The sequence below is a fragment of the Pinus tabuliformis genome, chromosome 4_2 (assembly GCF_031772625.1).
Source record: "Pinus tabuliformis cultivar Carrire ecotype Pingquan chromosome 4_2, CPIR1, whole genome shotgun sequence".
Classification (NCBI taxonomy): domain Eukaryota; kingdom Viridiplantae; phylum Streptophyta; class Pinopsida; order Pinales; family Pinaceae; genus Pinus; species Pinus tabuliformis.
Window position 1 is genome coordinate 670,896,884 of NC_142304.1, and position 6,251 is coordinate 670,903,134.

General features: G+C 38.4%; 1 pseudogene; it reads right to left on the bottom strand.

Annotated features, from left to right (window-relative positions):
• Nucleotides 1-2,017: 2,017 nt before the first annotated feature.
• Nucleotides 2,018-4,437, bottom strand: LOC149171208 (expansin-A16-like; annotated as a pseudogene).
• Nucleotides 4,438-6,251: the final 1,814 nt, after the last annotated feature.

Below are 6,251 nucleotides of genomic sequence, written 5' to 3' on the forward strand. Positions count from 1 at the left end.
TGAGATCTGGTCTAGATCTAATCAAGGCGAATCTATTAATGGGCCGAGATCTCTTGGCGCATGTTCAGATCTGTGGATCTGATTGTCTGGGTTACTTCTAAAGTCTTGAAATCATCTATGCCCAGAGGGACGTAGGTGCAGTAAGGGTTCAGGTGCGTCCGGGACGCAGGAGCGAAGGGTTTCAGGTGCGCCGGGACGCAGGCGCAGAAGGGTTCAGGTGCACCGGGACACAGGCAGTTCAATAGACTCAGTGCGAGGGACGCAGGCTAGCAGTTGAGCAGGGTGCGTCCGGGACGCAGGCCAGCAGTTGAGCAGGGTGAGTCCGGGACTCAGGCTAGCAGTTGAGCAGGGTGAGTCCGGACTCAGGCTAGCAGTTGAGCAGGGTGCTTCCTTCTCTTAAAATCTTTGTTTATCATTATGGTGTTCTGGGTTTGGTCCTATTATTGTTGATCTGGTTACTACAGTTGATTGGGTGATTCTCTTACACTTGATGATTAATTGATGCTTATGGATCCAGTTTGAAAATTAATGAAAAATGGTCCTTGGAGGAGAGAAGATTGTAGGTCAGCGCCTACGTACTAGCATCTAAGCTAGTACAAGAGCTAAAGGAAATCTTTGGAGCATTGTAGCAGGTAGTAGCCTGCGTACTAGTAAATGGATCGGCTAGTACAAGAGCAAAGGGGGTTGTAGCTCCCGTACTGGTATGAGGCTGCACCAGTACAAATATTGTAAAAGGATTTTCTTATTAAGAAGAAGATTGAGATGACTTGCAGCAGGTGGTTTTCTCCCGCATTGGGTTTCCACCTTATATCATTGTGTTCATGTGTGTGCCTTATGTGTGATGATCTACTTTATGTTACTGCATCTATTAACTGATAATATGGTTGATAATGTCCTAATGCACTCATTGAAGATCGATTAACTTAATCTTAAGAAGTTGTGGAAGTAGCATATATGAATCTGATTATGGAATTGAAAAAGTTTTATTAATATGATAATACTGATTCACCCCCCCCCTCTCAGTATTATTTCCAACAATCTATATATATGGATTTATGATGTCATGATTTAAAAATTTTAAATTTATAATAAAATTTAACATTAGAGTTTATAATATTAAACCTAACCATATAAACTCTATTACAAAACTTAATATTAAATTTTATATAATAAACCCTAATATTAAAAACCTTATATTATAAACCCTAATCCACCTTACTTCGAACCTAGAACCTATTGCTAAAGCAGGAGCCTATGAAGCATGCTATGAACTCTTTACTTATTACAAATTCTATATTTAATATTAAGCTTCATAAATATTTACTATACACCTAATAATATGGTTGATAGGCCTATTTATATAAATAAACCAGATTTAATAAAGTAGTTTTGTGTTGGTATTGACCAGTGAAATATATATATCAATATTGTTTAAAAAAAAGGTAAACTGCATTCCATGAAGTAAATGAGTTGTCTTAGTGGGACTTTTTGGACTTTTAAGTGCCACAGAAAAATTTGAGGTGAATTCTTGATTTGTATTATTTAAACTGGTTTTCATCACCCTAAAACACCACTTTGATTGTGCAGAAATTACCCATCAAATTTGTGATTTCCATAAATTACTGCCGAATTTTAGAAAAATTTAACAAAAATCCACTGTAAAAACTTTCAAAAATATCAAAAAACAACTCCTATAATAAATAATAATGGAAAACGTTGAGTCCAAACACCATTTTCAAATTCTGAGATATATATTGTATTGAACGCAGAGCCATTGGCGGTTCACTTCTTTTAAAAACGAACATTTGCTTGTAACGTTCTTACACAAACGAACATTTAACCGAACACATACCATAGCACACTATCGCATATATCGATATGGACTCTTTTTGAGCGGGTGGCGGCATGGAACGCACCTCTGCCCTACCAACTATCTAGACAAAACTATATATATATATCTATATATATATATATATATATATATATATATATCCACGTAGCCCTAGCCGTACCGCTTCTAGAATTGATTTCCTTCGAAGGTCTGTCCAAATTGCCAGTCGGAGGGAGCCACGTTGTACGAAGTAACCGTTCGGCCACCGCTAGAGGTGACTTGGAAGGAGAGAGCTTGGCCCTTGAGATTGGTATTGCACTGTCAGTTCTGCCCCCAGTTCCTTCTCAGAGACACCCAGCCGGTATTCGACCCCTTCACCTTTGCCACCGCGCCGTCTCCGCCGACATTGGTAATGAGGATGAGGTAGAAGTAGTAGTTGCCATTAATGGTGAACCTCATTCCTCCTCCTTTCACACACGCCACTCTGCAAACAATCATCATAATGTTACCTTATAATCATTTAACCTTTCAAAACTTAGGCGTAGATTTCTTCAGAATTAAAGCAGAGAAAGTTGAATATATTATACCTTCTGTATTGGATTTCTGTATTGGATTGGCACGATTCCAGCCTTCCAGATGGCGAGATGTTGGAATGCAGGCATGGACATGTCGAAGTGCTCTCGGGGAGGATTGCACCATCGCCATTGTCGCTGGGGTGGGCGTAATTGGGGGGGCAGAAATTGGTAGTGGTGACCACAATAGAAGGGCTGCCTGGCAGACACCATTTGGGGTCATCCACACATTTTATCTTGAAGCACGCGCCGCAGGATGCCCCATTGTTGAAGAGAGCAGTGCTTAGAGCAGCAGTGTTGGTCCCATAGACTTGACTGTATAAGTTGCCGTAACCACAGGCACCCTCTGCAACATTAAACACATTCATATCAATAAAAAATAATCATGGAGAGCTAATCAGCTAATTAATGATGAATTAAAAGAATAAGAACCGGAAATGGTTAGTACCCATGGTTCCCGCAGCATCTGCACCTCCATAGAAAGTAGCATGAGCATACTTCCAACCGCCATTGAGATCCTGAGAAGCAACTAAGGTATTAGCGATGAATATGATAGAGACTGCTGCTAAGGTATTAGCGATGAAGCAATTAAGGTATTAGCGATGAAGCAACTAAGGTATTAGCGATGAATATGATAGAGACTACGGCCGTTGGACCAGAGAACGTACTTGAGCATCTTCTCCCCTTCCGAACCCATGAACCGACGGGGCACAAACTCATCCGCTCGCTTTGGATCTTTGGTCGCAAAAGACATGAAGAGTCTCTGCGAAGAGTTTCATCGCCAGAAGGCAGTGTCTGCAAAGAGTTTCATTGCCAGCGGAAGACTCTCATCGCCAGCAGAGTAGGCCTGGCCTTTCATGGCCCATTACTATGAGAAAAAAACTATTTTTCTATGAAAAAACAGATTAAACTAACGGCAGAAAACACCCCAATCATCTAACACACAAAATCAATGACTCAGGATTGCACACGTCACATTTTAGAGATGTCTTTCTCAGAGGGAACGCCTTACGGCGTAAAGATGTCTTTCTCAGAGGGAACGCCTTACAGCGTAATTATTTTGTTACATTATTAAGATAAAATTTACATTTTATATCACATTCTCCGCCACATTAAAAGAAAAATATTAATCTGGATAATACTTTTCAGCTAAAAAAATAAAGCATGTCTTACAATAAGGAGTTCAAATATCCTTACACGTGTAAAATATTTTCCATCTAACTAATTCCACGGTATGATTTCCTGATGTCCGACCAAAAGCGAGGTGATTAAATTATTCACGTTCTAGACCATGCAAGCCCACTCTCCCATATTTATTATTAAATTTTATGGATTTTTTCATCTAACTAATTCCACGGTATGATTTCCTGATGTCCGACCAAAAGCGAGGTGATTAGATTATTCACATTCTAGACCAAGCAAACCCACTCTCCCATCTTTATTATTAGATCGTTAAGTTTAATATATATATATATATAACTCAAAAAAAAATTGATATTTAGAAAAAGTTAATCTCTCAACACTTGATATATCTAAGATTATGATGAATCTAAATTAATATTATAATAAAAAATATTTTTATAATTATTTAACACCATAATTTATTCTATATACTTCTTAATTTATTCAATGAATTTAAATTTTTGTAACTTTGCTGGAAGTTTTGATATCCTAATAAATATATTAATATTAAAATTACATATATTTTATTTTGAGAATTTATAAATGTGTATATTATTTTAAAAAGTTATAAAATTGTCATGTTTTTTTATTATATTTATTCATTATAGTTTATCGTATAATATATCATATTTATGCCGTAAGGCGTTTCCCTCTGAAATAAACTCTCCAAACTGCTGTAGTGTCAAAATATGTGCTATTCGATTTGGTTGTTAGACGATTGAGTAATCCTTAACCGTTGATTTGAATTGCGCAATGCCAGGCGCGACGCTCCATACGAACCGACCGTCTTTCAACAAGATACGTTGCGGTGAGCACAGACGAGAAGGTGAGGCGCCTGGGGAGGCGAGACATCGTGGTGGTGTGGAGGGAGAGACATTAGTATTCGCAGAACCACAAAATCGATGGCCACGCTCAGCCAAATAATCAAGCAAGACCGTCATCCCGTCTGGCTTGCCGATGCGCTGATTCTTTCAGCCGTTGCATACAGCGACAATCTTCGGCATGAACTTGAAACACTGAATACCACATTCGGCTTGCCGGAAACGGCGATCTATGAATTTCTGGAAGAAGACAAGCTGCGAAAAGAAGGCTTCGAGATCGGCCGAAAGCAGGTTCTTCTGGTCGTTAAAAGCCTGGCCAAATATCACATGATCATCGCCTGCAGAGGCACCACGGGGTTTATGGATGCGCTAACCGATCTCAACATACTGCAGAGGTCCTTGAGCCTGGGAGCGGGTGCTGCTCATGCGGGGTTTCTTGACAGAGCCAAGAGCATCCCATTGAAGTATCTTAGGCGCCAGTTAATACAAGGGAACAAAATTGTATTGACGGGCCATTCTTTAGGAGGACCCGTTGCCTCGTTGCTCACCCTCAGATTGTTGGAATCGAGCCCTAAGTTTTGCCACGAAGTAGTGAGGGGCTGAACCGTGATTTCCTTTGGTCTGTGTCTCAGTCAAAAATACTTTGTAAGTGATTTTGAAACTTTTGTAACGACATCTTACAATATTCCCGTAGCTAAAATTCATTTGATTGAGCTGAAAATTGCGCATGACTTAGCATCATCCCAATGCATAAAATTTAGTTGAGATCGAGAAAATAACCGGTGGCTTCGTAACGCAAATTGGCAGAGGAGGATTTGAGCGTCTACGCCATGCATGTCTCTATGCCATCTAAGTACTGTCAAAAACATCGAAACAAGGATAGCAGGAACCCTCAACAGAGGCATATATTATTGCTTGAGAGGTATATATAATTGCTTGATTGATTAAGGTCTCATGTTTTCATATATAAAAAACAAAAAATTGTCATTAAAAATAAAATGTCAAAAAAAAATTTGTCATAAAAATTAAATGGTCTGATCTCTCTTCGGGCAGTTTTGGAGAAATGTGTGAAAACAAAATAGTGACACGTGGCAAAAACAAGGTATAATATAAGTTTCTTTGCGTTCAAAATTCCACCATAAATTCGTGTGTCGTTTGTGGCATATTGCGGTGAAGGAGAATTATAAATATTGATTTACCATTATATGTCCATGGTAAACTTCCCTGTGATGCTCTATTATGTCCAACCTTGTGTTTGATAGGAAAAAACAATTTCTAAATCACTATATGTCCACTCGTTTTAACTAACAATCTTGTTATTGAACAGGACCAAATGTTTTATAGAAGTGACCGACTCAAAAACAAGACTCGACATTCCATTGAATGCAAGCCATGAATTAGAGTATCTATAATATCTGGGAGAGAACTGGTGGATACAAATGTCTCTGAGCTGAGGAAAAATAGTCATATCCTCTCGTATGTAAGCTTTGTTCATGTAAATATATTCATATTTGTGGGTATGAAGATATTGGAGAACTAGAAATGTAATGGTGTTTTGGATTTTGAATTTTATCTCTCGGGGAGATAAATGATTTTGTTAGTAAATATTGAAATCTTTTGGGATGAATAAGTGGTAAAATAGGTCAATATGAGCAAAGTGTGGAAACTGGCGGAGTTGGCCATGCTGGGAATAAAAATCCAACACAATGAAAAACAGGCAACGAATGAAGTTATAAGTGAATTGAAAAACAACAACCGAATGAAATACAAACAACGAATGAAGTTGTAAGTGATTGAAGAAAAGACATTTGATTTATTAGGGAAACTAATTCACTGGATCACAAA